This window comes from Bos indicus x Bos taurus, chromosome 10 (assembly GCF_003369695.1).
Source record: "Bos indicus x Bos taurus breed Angus x Brahman F1 hybrid chromosome 10, Bos_hybrid_MaternalHap_v2.0, whole genome shotgun sequence".
Lineage (NCBI taxonomy): Eukaryota > Metazoa > Chordata > Mammalia > Artiodactyla > Bovidae > Bos > Bos indicus x Bos taurus.
The window spans coordinates 27796479-27813258 of NC_040085.1; the positions used below are offsets into that span (position 1 = coordinate 27796479).

At 37.2% G+C, this 16780-nt stretch overlaps 1 protein-coding gene and 1 non-coding gene across 2 annotated transcripts in view; one reads left to right on the plus strand and one right to left on the minus strand.

Moving 5' to 3' along the window:
* SPRED1 (sprouty related EVH1 domain containing 1) overlaps positions 1-16780 on the plus strand; it is a 121799-nt gene that overhangs the window by 14096 nt on the left and 90923 nt on the right. The gene's annotated exons all lie outside the window — the stretch shown is intronic.
* Positions 7206-7339, minus strand: LOC113900532. Its single transcript, XR_003513171.1, has one exon. It is a non-coding gene; the product is annotated as a small nucleolar RNA SNORA70 (small nucleolar RNA).

The window sequence follows — 16780 nt, forward strand, 5'->3', positions numbered from 1 at the left end:
TTATTCTTTAGTACCTTGTGGGTTTTTTACATAGCTCCCAATATGTAATTAAGTGACAGCTAATGTTGGAATGAGTAGCAGCATTGTCTTAAAATCATTTGATAGATTTAGTCTTGATAACAGCTACTTGAAATGTTATTACTGTATTACCTGCAATTACAAAGGTGAGAAAACTGGGACTTAAGAAAGTTGAATAGCTGGTGGAGACTCCAAGGCCCATACCCTAAAACAGCTTTTAAACTCTTGACTGTAACAGTAACAAATACTTTATATTTTTTAACAAAGTGTGCATAGGTACATACATGCATTCATACACACACACACACAAAACCTTTTGTAAAACAACTTGGACTTAAGATGACACAAGCTGATTTCTGTATTCTGTAGATTAGAATTATAGGATATTTTATCTATTCTGTGTAAAAATAATGCTGCTTAAGACACTTGTAGTTAAAAGTGCCAGGTTCTGAACTACAGTGCAATTTATGGAATATTGTCCTTTAAGGATGTGTCTCCTTATTGGTACTAAAGATTTATATTTATGTTCAGCTTATTATTTCATGAAAATAGATAATATGAAAAGGTATAGGATTCTCAGGGCAGTGCATTTCAGGGTTGAGTTGTGAGGCATTGTAGGGGAATTCAGATTTGAATCACTGAAGCTAGGTTATAGATAATAAGCGTTACATCATTGCGTCTCAGATTTCTTTCACTGAAGTGCCCCGAATTTATCATTCATGAATTTGGGAATGTATCCCAAAGCAGCTTGTAAAAAGTATATAGTTATTTTGAAATCTGATAAACAATTTCAAAGATACTATGAATATTGCATTTTAGTCAATAATTGAGTTGTTTTTTCAATATGAAATGGAATGTTTTTAATCATTTATATTAGGAAAAAAGGAAAACTTTTAACTGTAAAGTCTTTGTGTATTTATATCCTATGGCATTATATGCCTCTAACTTGTGTGGCACATTTCTGGGAGGAAGTGTACTCTGGTTAGAGGCAGCATTTAGAGTACATTAGGGTGTTGCTCAAGGGCAAGTCATGATCGTGCACTGTAATTACAGCAGATGCCATTTTCAAACAAAAAGTAAGAACGTAAAAATCCAGCAAAGATTAATAGAAACTTTTTGAAGTACAAAAAGAATACAATCACATTGTAGGAAACTTGGAACATAGCAGGAAATTACCCACAGAAGAAGTTTTCTTTTTTGCACTCATGTTAAAAGTTTTATAAAGGCAAAAAATACATAGAAAGGATTTTAAGATTTGTTTCTCTAAAAATGTCACATAGATCATATGATTTATATATATAGTGAGTTACCTGTATCAGAAAGAATAGAATTATGCCAGTTGGCACATTATAAAATCTGGAGATCTATATAGAAAAGAAAAGAAACTCAGATTCTAGTCTCAGTTTTGCCATTTACTTATGTGAGTTAGAGCAAGTCTTTTAGTGTCTGAGCATCTGTGCTTATGAAGACAGTAATCTTTTCTTACCCATAAATTACTTTTTGCATGAAAATTATATAAAAATGGATTTGTGTATGTATGAGTTTTGATTTACCAATGGGGAGAAGAAGTGTTTTTTAGATGATTGGGGGGAAAAAAAATAGAAGTAAGCAGAGAAGGCAGAAAAAGGAAAGGTTTTAGAAGACTTCAGGAAGAAGAGGAAAGCCTAGGAATTAGAATCGAAGTGTGTGGGCCTGATTGGGGAACTAAATGGTATCGGTACATATAAAAAGTATAGCTAAGTTAAAGATTATTTGTTGTTGTTCAGCCGCTAAGTTGTGTCCAACTCTTTTTGACCTCTGTGGACTGCAGCACTCCTGCTTCTGTGTTTTTTAGATTTGGTTTCCACTTCAGGAAACGGGAAAGAGGTTAGTTTAGTGTGAGGAGATTTTAAATCTTGAAATGTGTTTTAGTCTATAAATCATAGGCTTTTATTCTATGATTTATTCTATACATCGTATGAATTTTATCCTGATACGTTCTTCCATTTTGGATAATATTAATTGCTGAAGTGTATTAAGTATTTTGCTGTATGTCAAACATGAATTACCTCATTTGACCTTTCATTCCAAAGCAGATTATGATTAACTTTCAGTTCTTTTTTTAAAAACCTTTGGTGCACGAAATTAGACTAATGATTATCTTGGTTCGTACTGTCATCATTGGTTTATGTATGGACCTCTGTAGTCTGTTATTTTTACTTTTTTATTTACTTGACAAGTATTCACTTAGTATAATCCAAGAATCAGGACATTGATGATAGCTAAAATCTACCTAACATACTGCTGTTATATTCCTTTGACCTCTTCCTAGAGGTTACTTTATCATGTGTTGTGTATATCATTTTGTTGCTGTTGTTCAGTCACCAACTTGTCCATGAGGTTGACTTTGCCACCCCACAGACTATAGCATGCCAGGCTTCTCTGTATCCACTATATCCAGGAGTTTGCTCACATTCATGTCCGTTGAGTTGGTGATGCTATCTATCTCATCTTTTGCCACCTGCTTCTCCTTTTGCCTTCAATCCTTCCCAGCATCAGGGTCTTTTCCAGTGAGTTGGCTCTTCACATCAAGTATTGGCCAAAGTATTGGAGCTTGAGCTTTAGCAGCAGTCCTTCCAGTGAACATTCAGGGTTGATTTCCTTTACTTCCTGTTAAAAAAACCTTTATCATGTATATGTACGCCTAACAGTGTCTCATTATTTTTGAAATCTATAAAGGGGATATGGGCTTCCCTGGTGGCTCAGTGGTAAAGAATCTGCCTGCCAATGCAGGAGACACAGGTTCAGTCCCTGGACTGAGAAGATCTCCTGAAAGGAAATGGCAACGCACTCCAATATTGTTGCCTGGAAAATCCTATGGACAGAGGAGCCTGAAGCTATAATCCATACGTCTAAACAACAACAACAAAAGGAATGTACTTAGTGTATATTAACTCCTGAACTGATTTTTTTTATGCTCAGTAATGTCTTAAGATGTCTCCATTCTTTTTGTTATAGTTTTTTATTCATTTGCCCTGCCATATAATACTCCATTGTGTTACATTACCACAATATAGACAGTCTGTTGTCTAAGAATATTTGAGTTATTTTTAGGTATTTGCTATCATGAGTGTTACCACTGTGAACTTTTTTGCAGTATTCTAATGCATATATGCTAAAGGTTCTCTTTAATGTATTTGGGGTTAAAATAGTTGGATTTAAGTTATGTTGTAAATTTTCAAGTTTACAAGGTAATACAAAATTGTCCCCATGCAGTTCCAATTTGTACTCCTACTGGCAGTGTAAGAGAAGAGGTATAAAAACTACATTTTTATAACAGATGTAACAGATGATATTTGCTAACGTTTTTTTTTTTTTTGCTTACTGTGTGACAGACACTGTTCTAAATGCTTACATGAATTAATAAATTTTTAAATTCCCACATCCATCCTGTTGGGCACTGTTACATCTGTTTTATAGATGAGGAAGCTGAGGCATGAGAGGACTAACCTATTAGTACATGATAGGATTCAAACTTCGTTAGGTCGGGATATCTTACCTTTCCAAATGCCCATTTATGGATTTACCTTCTCCTTTCCTTTTCCTCTGTCCCCATCAGTTTCTTGGTCTTTATTTGCTTTTGATAGTGAGTTTTGGTTATTGTTTCTTTATATTATTTTGTGTTAGCATTATCCATTGTGTAGTCTTCCTTTAAAAAGCAATTTCTTAAAAAACCAAAGTTTTCTCATTTGTAGAATGAGTAAGATGGTTCAGATGATACCTAGCATTTTTGGCTCTAGTATTTTGTAACTTGACATAGTCTCCTATGTAGAAAATTTTCACATTTTCTGTTTCTTAAATCTTAAGATGTGAAACAGTTTAGAATGCTTTATTTCATTGTAAAATTTCACTTAAAGTTAATTGTTTATGTTTAACAGAATATTGTCAGCTTCCCTGGTGGCTCAGACAATAAAGAATCTGCCTGCAGTGTAGGAGACCTGGGTTAGGAAGATCATCTGGAGAAGGGAATGGCTACCTACTCCAGTATTCTTTCCTGGAGAATTCCATGGATAGAGGAGCCTGGGGGGCTATAGTCCATGAGTTGCAAAGAGTCAGACATGACTGAGTGATTATCTGTACATCAGCAAGCTATTAAGTAGCTAACAATTCTGGCATGGACGTGAACATATACTGATTTCAGCATAGGCTTTTGTGTATACGTCTGTTGAGCTGAATGAAATTTTTTCCTTTAGTGTTTGTAAGTATTGTTCTTGAGGGTTTTTTTGTTTGTTTTGTTTTTTTAAGCCAGTCATCTTTGTACTCTGCTGCCACTTGATCTGTAAATGTTTTGTTTTTTGTTTTACCCTTTAGGTACTGAGTTAAGATAAAATATTATTTTAAAATTCTGATTCTAGTGATAGATGACAGTTTATTTGACAGTTTATTGGGTTAATATTGAATGACAAAGTTCTAGACCCAGTTGTATATACTTAATTATCTGTATATCTTGCCAAAGTAGGATATTATCTCAACCTCAGATCTTTAAGTGTTTAGGTGCTGTAAAAATAGCAGTTAGAACTGTTTCAGTAAAGTCTGTTAATTCAAATCCATTATGTGTGTGCTGCACATGTAGTGGTAGTTAAATGTTGCAGTGCAGTGAGCCCTATAAGCATCAGTCATACATGTGTGCTGAAGTGGCAGGCCGATAGAAACAGCCAAACAGATGGAGATCAGGGTGTTGCAGCATTTTTTACTAGTCAAATTTAGTCCTTCTTCTGGTTTTTACATTGCTGTTAGCTTTGGCACAGTCATTAATATTGATTCTGAGTGAAATAGATAAAACAAACATTAATGAGCATTTCTTATTTGCTGGAGAAAAGATTGGAACTAAATTTTTTAAAGTTTTCTGGTGTTAAGCCGATAAGCTTTGGGGATACAGATGAGTAAAATCTGAGTCTTTTTGCCTTCACAGAGTTCTCAGTCTGATACTGGAAATACATGATTGGTTCTTTGGTAATGAAGGACTTGATTCCCTGCTATTGGAAAAGATAGTCCCAGAAGAGTGAGGAAAAACATTGAAAGTAAAAAGTACTTCATTTTGGAAAGACATGTTTACATGTTATGTATATAACTTTGTGTGTAGTTCAGTAATCTGGTGATTAAAGTAGCTACAGTCTTGTCTTTCAATTCACTTTGAAGTTTTTATGGTAGGATAGATTGTGTCTGAATGTGGAAGTGTTAGTCGCTCAGTTGTTTCTGACTCTTTGTGACCCAGTGGACTGTAGCCTGCCAGGTTCCTCTGTCCATGGGATTCTCCAGGCAAGAATACTGGAGTGAGTTGCCAGTCCCTTCTCTAGGAGATGTTCCCCACCCAGGGATTGAATCCAGGTCTCCTGCATTGCAGACAGATGCTTTACCATCTGAGCCAGCAGAGAAGCTGTGAATTTCTCCAGGCAAGAATACTGGAGTGGGTAGCCCTGCCCTTCTCCAGGGTATCTTCATAACCCAGGGATCAAACTCAGGTCTCTGGTATTGCAGTCAGATTCTTTACTGTGTAAGAAAGGTAAAAGTTAAGGACTTCCCTGGTGGTCCAGTGGCTAAGACGCCAAGCCTCCAACACAAGAGCCCTGAGTTCCATTCATGGTGAGGGAACTAGATCCCAGATGCTGCAACTAAGTTCACGTGCTGGAACTAAAGATATAGCATGCTGCAATTTAAAAAAATCCCGCATGCCGCAGTGAAGGTAGAAATCCTACATGCTGCAACTAAGACCTGGAGTAGCCAAATAAATAAAAATAAATTTTTATAACAAAGGAAAAAGATTTAGTGTCTTAACAACTTAGAGCTGAGAGTAGATGATTATTGTGAACTTAGCCTTTTTATGACTTTAGATTATGTATTATAGATAGTTACATTTATTGATGTTTACTTAAAAGATATGAAATCTTTATATATAAATCTAATACATATAAATCTAGTCTATATAAATAAATTATATATATTAATGTTTACTTAAAAATACTTTAATCTTTTCTTTTTAAAAATCATTTCTTTGGTTAGCAAGAGCTTTGAAATGAGTCATTTGTAATATTTTAGTCCACGTGGGTCAGGTTTTAGTGTAAGAACATGAGCTGTGTTATCAAAGCTAGATAAATGGTGCAAAAAGCCTAAATTTGATAGGAAGACAAAGGGGGCATTTTAGGTGAAGTACGTTGTTGCGGTTCCAAACTCGTCAAGTAACTTGCCATGAACTTAAGCTACTGTAATTTTTCTCCATTTCTTCTTAATTATTGTATTAAAAACTATAGATTTTATGGGCAGAGAGGACAAGGTAGAAGCATTGAAGGGTTTACATACACATGCTGTTTTGTCATTGTCTCTCATCAGCCTACATCATCTTGAGAATTTTTCTCTATTGTATACTAAAGAGCTTTCAAAAGTTTGTGGCAGATACTGGTAAAGCAAGCATAAAATAGTTCTCATATTGCTGTGTTTCCTCAGAAATTTCATGTGTGTGTACAGTCTTAATTTGAAATAATTTTAGACCTACAAAAAGGTAAGAAAAAATGTACCAAGAATATTCATATATTCTTTGACTGGCTTTCTAAAATGTTGGTATCTTAAACAGCCAAACAGGAAATTAACACTGATAATAATATTATCTACAGACCTTATTTCAAGTTTTATCAGTTGTTCTATTAGTGTCCTTTTCTAGTTCAGGATCCAATCCAGCATTGCGTGTTGTAGCAAGTATTCACGTCTCTTTGTTTCCTGTAATCTGGAATAGTTCTTCAGTCTTTGTTTCATAATTTTGAAACTATTTTGAAGAATACTGACCAAGTATTTTGTAGAATGTTCTTCAGTTTGCAAAATTCTGATGCTCAGTCTTGACTAAATTGAAGTTAAACGTTTTGGGTGACAGTGCTGTAGAGTGAAGGTGTGTTCATGCTTCAGGAGGTCTGTGACGGTGATACGTCCTGTACTAATGATATGAGCTTTGATCATTTGGTTAACGTGATGTCTGCCAGGTTCTTAGTCAGGGCTTCAGTTAGTTGCTTCTTGTTCTGTAGCTTGGCACAGATGGACATTATGCCTTAACCAGTTTGGATACTTGCCAGTGTGCCCTGAGGCTTTCCAAAGGCATTGTGCATACCTGTCTGGGGCCTAGATTGGGGACACTATGCCAGTCATGAGTGTCCACTGGAAAGGGCTGTCTCCAGGGTCCCTTAGAGCAACCCATATAGGCAACACGATGCATACACTGCGAAGAGGCTGTTGTTTGCAGCCATGGTACACCAGGCCCCCTCAGGGAAAAGAGCACAGTCAGCTTAACTGACTGCAAATGAGTACTTCCATTTTGGCTTCACAATATGTTCTACGTTCATTTGATATTTTCCCTGCCACAGCTTTAGAGTCATTGTATTTATCCAAGGAACTCTAGTTTCTTTTATTGGAGACTTATAATGAGAAACTGTTACCTGAGTAGTAGGTGTGCTTATGGGCTTGCCACGTGGTACAGTGGTAAAGAATCCACCTGCCAGTGCAGCAGATGCAGGAGACGCAGGTTTGATCCCTGGGCCAGGAAAGATCCCCTGGAGTAGGAAATAGCAACCTACTCCAGTATTCTTGCTTGGAAAATTCCATGGAACAAGGAGCCTGGTGGGCTACAGTCCGTGGAGTCACAAAGAGTTGGACTTGACTGAGCACATGTGTACACACAGATGTGCTTATTGGCATTGGGGTGAGGCTGGTGGAGCAGACCCCATTTTACAAATGAAGAGAGCTAAATTGAAGGTTAAAAGTCAGAAAAAAGTGATTGAGTTGAGACATAAACTCAGGCCTTTTCAGTCCAGAGTTCAGATTCTTTCCACTTGCTCTCCTGTATCACTGTAGTTCCTTCCTTACACTTGTCATTTCCATTAATTCTACTATTTGTCTTTTTTGGAACAGATAGGCACACTCTAGTTCTTAATATTCAAGAAAATTATTAAATAGTCAGTTCAGTCATTCAGTCCTGTCCGACTCTTTGCGACCCCATGAATCGCAGCACTCCAGGCCTCCCTGTCAATCACCATCTCCCGGAGTTCACTCAAACTCATGTCCATCGAGTCACTGATGCCATCCAGCCATCTCATCCTCTGTCTCCCCTTCTCCTCCTGTCCCCAATCCCTCCCAGCATCAGAGTCTTTCCAATGAGTCAGCTCTTCACATGAGGTGACCAAAGTACTGGAGTTTCAGCTTTAGCGTCATTCCTTCCAAAGAAATCCCAGGGCTGATGTCCTTTAGAATGAATTGATTGGATCTCCTTGCAGTTCAAGGGACTCTCAAGAGTCTTCTCCAACACCACAGTTCAAAAGCATCAATTCTTCAGCACTCAGCTTTCTTCACAGTCCAGCTCTCGAATCCATACATGACCCTGGAAAAACCATAGTCTTGATTAGACGGACCTTTGTTGACAAAGTAATGTCTCTGCTTTGGAATATGCTATCTAGGTTGGTTATAACTTTTCTTCCAAGGAGTAAGCGTCTTTTAATTTCATGGCTGCCTTCATCATCTAGAGTGATTTTGGAGCCCCCAGAAATAAAGTCAGCCACTGTTTCCACTGTTGCCCCATCTATTTGCCATGAAGTGATGGAATTGGATGCCATGATCTTAGTTTTCTGAATGTTGAGCTTTAAGCCAACTTTTTCACTCTCCACTTTCACTTTCATCAAGAGGCTTTTTAGTTCCTCTTCACTTTCTGCCATAAGGGTGGTATCATCTGCATATCTGAGGTTCTTGATATTTCTCCCGGCAATCTTGATTCCAGCTTGTACTTCCTCCAGCCCACCGTTTCTCATGATGTACTCTGCATATAAGTGAAATAAGCAGGGTGACAATATACACAGCCTTGACGTACTCCTTTTCCTATTTGGAACCAGTCTGTTGTTCCATGTCCAGTTCTAACTGTTGCTTCCTGACCTGCATATAGGTTTCTCAAGAGGCAGTCAGGTGGTCTGGTATTCCCATCTCTTTCAGAATTTTCCACAGTTTATTGTGATCCACACAGTCAAAGGCTTTGGCATAGTCAATAAAGCAGAAATAGATGCTTTTCTGGAACTCTCTTGCTTTTTCGATGATCCAGCGGATGTTGGCAATTTGATCTCTGGTTCCTCTGCATTTTTTAAAACCAGCTTGAACATCTGGAAGTTCTCATTCATGTACTGTTGAAGCCTGGCTTGGAGAATTTTGAGCATTTCTTTACTAGTGTGTGAGATGAGTGCAATTGTGTGGTAGTTTGAGCATTCTTTGGCATTGCCTTTCTTTGGGATTGGAGTGAAAACCGATCTTTTCCAGTCCTGTGGCCACTGCTGAGTTTTCCAAATTTGCTGGCATATTGAGTGCAGCACTTTCACAGCATCATCTTTCAGGATTTGAAATAGCTCAACTGGAATTGCATCACCTCCACTGGCTTTGTTTGTAGTGATGTTTTCTAAGGCCCACCTGACTTCACATTCCAGGATGTCTGGCTCTAGGTGAGTGATCACACCATCGTGATTATCTTGGTCATGAAGATCTTTTTTGTACAGTTCTTCTGTGTATTCTTGCCACCTCTTCTTAATATCTCCTGCTTCTCTTATGTCCATACCATTTCTGTCCTTTATGGAGCCCATCTTTGCATGAAATGTTCCCTTGGTATCTTTAATTTCCTTGAAGAGATCTCTAGTCTTTTCCATTCTGTTGTTTTCCTCTATTTCTTTGCATTGATCACTGAGGAAGGCTTTCTTATCTCTTCTTGCTATTCTTTGGAACTCTGCATTCAGATGCTTATATCTTTCCTTTTCTCCTTTGCTTTTCGTTTCTCTTCTTTTCACAACTATTTGTAAGGCCTCCCCAGACAGCCATTTTGCTTTTTTGCATTTCTTTTCCATGGGGATGGTCTTGATCCCTGTCTCCTGTACAGTGTCAGGAACCTCAGTCTATAGTTCATCAGGCACTCTATCAGATCTACTCCCTTAAATCTATTTCTCACTTCTACTATATAATCATAAGGGATTTGATTTAGGTCATACCTGAATGGTTTAGTGGTTTTCCCTACTTTCTTCAATTTAAGTCTGAATTTGGCATAGTATAATATTTCAAAACAGAAAATAGTCTTTACAGTTCGAAAAATATTTTATTATATGTTTACTGTGGTTAAGGCAGTATGGTGGACATTGGTAGTATTTGAGTATGTGCTTATATGTTTTGGAAGGACATCATGCTGAGAATTTTGTTTGTTTACAATGGTATTTTTTTCCCCTCAATAAATAGCTGAAGGGTTGAGGTAGATGAGGGATTGGGGCTGTTGTGAACTGATTCATTGTCCAAGAATCTAAATGGCTTAGAGATTTATATATTATATATAAATCATGCTAAATAAATATATAGTATTTAGGTTAATATATATTTATATATACCTCTTTTTAATGTACTGCCACTTAATAATTTTAGTAATGTTATGCAACCATTAAACAATATCTGTTGGCTGAGCACACTTAAATACACACTTTGTTGTTGCTTCTAATTCTTGCATTAACTTCTTGAATTGATACTATTTTTCCCATATTCCATGTGAGCAAAGAGAAATGACTTGCCTAAGATCATAAAATCTTAATAAATACCATAAAGTGGTTTTAAATCCAAGTTGAACGCTGCGCACTGTGTGAAGCGCTGTTTATGTTATATATGTATTCACACTTTCAGAGTGTCCCTTAGTTCTCAGGTTGAGGGTGTGATGAAAAAGTTTATTCTATATACCTACATATGGGATTTTGAGGTCATTCTGCCAAGGTAGGAAGCCCAGTTCTGTCACTTACCAGTTTTGTGATCCTGGAGTTTTTTTTAAATCATGTCTGTAAAATGAGGATAATAATTATATCTGCTTTGGAGGGTTATCTTGAGGATTAAATATAACTCATGGAAAGCATTGAACTGTGCAAATAGCAGGTACTGAAGAGTTAGGTGCCTGTTAATAATAGTAGGGGTAATAGCAGAAGTAACTAATACATTGCAAAGAAACATCAAAAGTTCAACAGTAGAATAAACACTAATAATTGACAGATACTATGATGGACTACTTGGGATAATTTTGTGACTATTGGATAATTCATAGAATCAAAGAAATTGGGAATGAGAAAGGGATTTGATTAAATAGCATCTTTATCTCTGATTTTTTTGGAAAAGGGTACTAAGGCCATAAAACGAAGATCATGGCATCCGGTCCCATCACTTCATGGGAAATAGATGGGGAAACAGTGGAAACAGTGTCAGACTTTATTTTTCTGGGCTCCAAAATCACTGCAGATGGTGACTGCAGCCATGAAATTAAAAGATGCTTACTCCTTGGAAGGAAAGTTATGACCAACCTAGATAGCATATTCAAAAGCAGAGACATTACTTTGCCAACAAAGGTCCATCTAGTCAAGGCTATGGTTTTTCCTGTGGTCATGTATGGATGTGAGAGTTGGACTGTGAAGAAGGCTGAGTGCAGAAGAATTGATGCTTTTGAACTGTGGTGTCGGAGAAGACTCTTGAGAGTCCCTTGGACTGCAAGGAGATCCAACCAGTCCATTCTAAAGGAGATCAGCCCTGGGATTTCTTTGGAAGGAATGATGCTAAAGCTGAAACTCCAGTACTTTGGCTACCTCATGTGAAGTTGACTCATTGGAAAAGACTCTGATGCTGGGAGGGATTGGGGGCAAGAGGAGAAGGGGACGACAGAGGATGAGATGGCTGGATGGCATCACTATCTGGGTGAACTCCGGGAGTTGGTGATGGACAGGGAGGCCTGGCGTGCTGTGATTCATGGGGTCACAAAGAGTCGGACACGATTGAGCAACTGATCTGATCTGAACTTGCCCAAACTGTTAAAGTTGCATTGTATCACTCTCAGTGGAAACTTTGACTTTATGGCTGTTAATTCAATGTTCTTTCCACTACAGATTTTTCCCCTAATCTCTGTTAAGGGAAATGATTTATGTGGAATATCATTCTCTTCTTTATTTTTAGGAGTCCTTGATACCTACTGGTATCAAACAGTAATTCCTAAAATATAACCAATTAAGTTGGAGGATAATATATGATTTGCCTCTTTAGAGGGGTTTAATAGGAACAGCAGATAAATAAAAAAGCATCTCTGAAAGCGTGGTTTAGTTCACTTGCTGGGCAGCAGAATATTGGCATGAAATAGTTTATTTTTAGCTTTAGGGTGAGTTCTTTATTTTTAGAAAAGTAAAAAACAGATGCAAAGAAGATAATGATCATCTATATTCTTATCCAGAATTAATCACTAACTTAGTGTATTAAAAAGCAGAGACATCACTTTGCCAACAAAGGTCCATACAGTCAAAATCTGGTTTTTCTAGTAGTTATGTTCTATTGGTTGTGAGAGTGGGGTGATAAAGAAGGCCAGGCACCTAAGAGTTGATGCTTTCAAATTATGATCCTGAAGAAGACTCTTGAGAGTCCCTTGGACTGCAGGAGATCCAACCAGTCCATCCTAAAGGAAATGAGCCCTGACTATTCATTGGAAAGACTGATGCTGAAGCTGAAACTCCAATACTTTGGCTACCTGATGTGAAGAACTGACTTACTGGAAAAGACCTTAATGTTGGGAAAGATTAGAGGCAGGAGAAGGGGATGACAGAGGATGAGATGGTTGGATGGCATCACTGACTTGATGGACGGGAGTTTGAGCAAGCTCCGGGAGTTGGTGATAGACAGGGAAGCCTGGTGTGTTGCAGTTCATGGCGTCGCAAAGAGTCGGACACGACTGAGCAACTGAACTGATGCCTGTTTCCTAGTATCAATGAGAAATGTATTCTTTACATCTTAACTGTAATCTTTTACTTACTACAGCTTTTAAAATAAAAGCTTATAATTTGTGTGATGATGATTAAAATTTGTTTGGTGATGGCTGTTTTCATTTCAACATTACCTGTTTTTAATTTCACCTGAGGACCATGGCCTGTAGTTTATAAGAGCCTTAATAGCACGCTGTTTTAGTTTTTAAAACACTGTATGAGAACCACGATGCTGATTTAAATCCAGTATTGCTCATAATTTAAAAGTGTCTCCTAAGTTTTAGTGTGTTTCCATGAGATATGAACATTTTGCGGGGCAGGGCACGAAGTGGTATTAGGCTTTGTATAAATGTGTTGTGTTGTCAAGGAGGACATGTTTACTTTGTGAAGTTACAATTACAGATTTGAAACATTTTTCTCTGCAGAAGGGGGAGTCAAGATCATGGAATAATTTTTTTTAATCATTTTTTTTAAGTAACTGCTATACTTCTACATTTAGACTGATAAAATTGTAGAAAAATGAAAAATATAATTGATAAAGAATATTCCAAATACTATTCTTATTTTACATAAATGAAGCTGGGGATAAAGAGCAGCTTTTTTCTTTACCTTCTAGTCACAGCTTTTTAAATTGCAGAGAAGAACTACAACAGCATAAATTTTAAATTCTTGTTCAGTCACTTATAAGAAGGTCATTTATGCTTACTTAACCTCTTGAAACTTTAGTTTCCTTACCTGTTATATAGGATTAACACCATTTTGCAGGGTTATTTTGGAATTAAAAATAATAACTTTACTCCCAATAGATTGGGTATATAGTAAAAGCTACATAAGTTTTGCTGTTAAATGTTGTTAGACCCTGGATTGCTTTGTTTCGTTTTGGTACTTTGATTGTTTTTGTGATTATAAAAGAAGAGAATAAAGGTTACCTCTGACTGCTGTGAATTTTTCTAGAATTTTTTTAAGGTATATTATGCACATTTTATCTTACTATTTCTCTAAAACTGGGTCTTCAGGATTTGGCCTCTTACCATGAGTGAAATATATAGCTCTTGCAGAGTTTTCAGCAAGAGTCATATGACCTGACTTACGTTTTTGTTTTTATTTTTTTGACCACACCGCAGGTTGTGTATGAGATCTTAGTTCTCCAACCAGGGATCAGACCTGCACCCCTTGCCTTAGAAGTGTGGAGTCTAAACCACTGGACTGCTAGGGAAGTCCCTTAGGTTTTTTAAAGACCACTCAAATGTTCTTGGCTTCTAAATATGCTAAAGACACTTTTATTTTTAAGTTACCTTCTTCCTCAAAAAAGTCCATTGATATTTTAAACTGAATTTCCAGTAGATAAACAGAATTTAGACAGAATTGTCATCTTTGTAATATTGAGTTTTGCTTTTAGAAAACATAAACTGTGCTTTTATCTGTTCAGGTCATTTATGCTCTTCATAAACATTTTAAAGATTTCTTTCTGTTGATCCTGCACATTTCATTTTAGTAATTTTATGTTTAATTGTTGTAGATTAGCTCTTTTAATAATCTTAACTCACTGGTAAAGAAGAAAGCCAGTTAATTTTTATGTATTTTTTTATATCCATCTGCTACACTGTGCTTTCTTGTTTTTTTTTTTAGTAGACCTTATTTTTTAGAGAAGTTTGAGGTTCACAGTAAAACTGACGGGGAGGTACAGATTTGCCACACACTGCCTGCCCAAACAGGTACCTAACTGTTACGTTGTCAACCTCCCCCACTAGAATGGAACATTTGTTACAATTTATGAACCTACACATCAATCATCATTATCACCCAGAGTCCATAGTTAACATTTAGGGTTTATTCTTGGTGTTGTAGCATAGTAATCACAGTTGTTTTAAATTCTTGGTTTGGTAATTCCAACATCTCTACCACGTCTGAGTCTGGTTCTGATCCTTTGTTTCTTTAAATTGTGTTTGTTACCTTTTATTATGATATGCCTTGTAATTTTTTCTTGATAGCCAGACATGATGTATTGACTGAAAAGCTATAAATAGGCCGTTAGTAATGTGGTAAAGTGTGTGTGTGTGTGTGTGTGTGTGTGTGTGTGTGTGTAGGGGATGGCTAGGAAAGTGTTTTATAGCTCTGTTATTGTGTGTGTGCACATGCGCGTGTGTACCCACGCACTCAGTTGTGTCTGACTCTTTGTCACCACATGGACTGTAGCCTGCCAGGCTCCTCTGTCTATAGGATTTTCCAGGCAAGAACACTGGAGCAGGTTGCCATTTCCTTCTCCGGGGACCTTTCCCACCCAGGGATCGAACCCGCGTCTGCATCTCCTGCATTGGCAGTTGAGCCACAGGGGAAGCCCCCCAGTTCTGTTATTAAGTTTCAGTCTTTTTTTTGCTCCAGCTTTATTGAATTATAACTGACAAAAATTCTTTATACTTAAGATTTACATCTTAGTGTTTTGACATCTGTATACATTATAAAATAATCACAGCAGTCAGTGTAATTAGCATATCTATCACAGCATATAGGTATTTTTTTTCTTTTTTCTGTTAAGAACATTTAAAATGAACAGTTAGCAAACTTCAAGTATATAATTCAGTATTGTTAATTATAATCACATTGCTGAACATTTGGTCTCCAGAACTTAGCTTTTTGTGATCCTGTGTCTCTGGATTGTGAACTTCTTAAATGCTGTTTCTAAGATCTTACCCCTCTTAAGGAGGACAAGATGGCTGAATTGGGTTGTAGTTGGGTATTTGTTTACCTTCCCTTAGGTCAGTTAGGTTCTGATACAACTATAGGTGGTTATTGTTGTTTTAGTCAACCAGTTGTGTCTGACTCCTTTGCAACCCCTTGGACTGTAGCCCACCAGGCTCCTCTGTCCATGGGATTTCCCATGCAAGAATACTGGAGGGGGTTGCTATTTCCTTCTCTAGGGGATACTCCTGACCCAGGGATTGAACCTATTTCTCCTGCATTGGCATGTGGATTCTTTACTTCTGAGCCACCAGGAAAACCCATTTAGGAGGTTAAACTCTGGTTAAATAATTTCTCCTGAAGTCAAGCTTTGTTAAGAAGAACAGTGTGCTCCAGTGTATTTCAAAATGCTTTCTTTCCCTCTTCTGGAAATATGAGGGAATTTTCCCTGATATTTGCTGTGAGGACTTGTTAGAGTGCCAGGAAGGAAAACTAACAAAAGGGGGGGGTGCATTTTGAGGACTGAATTTTTAATCTCAGAATTGTTCACTCCCAGTCTCCAGCAGCCCATCAATACCCCCACCCCCTGCCACAGCACTATTTCCCAAAGAGCTCTTTGCCCTCAGGCTTCTGATCCGATAAACTGTCATTCTCCACAGTCTCTGCCTCTTCAAGGTTGGGGGCAGTAGTTTGCCCTGTGACCTCACTTTTGTTACTGATCCCAGGAAGTGTTGATTTTTCAGTTTGTTAAGCTTTTTATTTATTGTTAGCAGAGATTGGTGGCTTCCAAGCTTCCTATGGGCAGGATTAGAAACAGAATATCCTTATTTTTCTAATAAAAAATTTGTGTTAAAAGCAATCATATAATTTTAAATAAGGATAATTTTTAAATATGTACTTAATTTCTCTTTTCCTCCCTCACTCCTCTTTAATCATATTACTGTAATATTAATTTTTTAACTTCCTCAGAAATGTCCTATAGCTGGTTATAATAGAAGTGCCTCAGATATTTTCACTTAGCAGTGTGTAGTAATTATGGAGCTTTTTAATAGCCTTTACCTGTTAGATAAGTATTTTTCTGTATTAACTTTGTCGACAAAGGTCCATCTAGTCAAAGCTATGGTTTTTCCAATAGTCCTTGTATGGATGTGAGAGTTGAACTATAAAGAAAGCTGAATGCCAAAGAATTGATGTTTTTGAACTGTGGGGTTGGAGAAGACTCTTGAGAGTCTCTTGGACTGCAAGGAGATCCAACCTGTCAATCCTAAAGGAAATCAGTC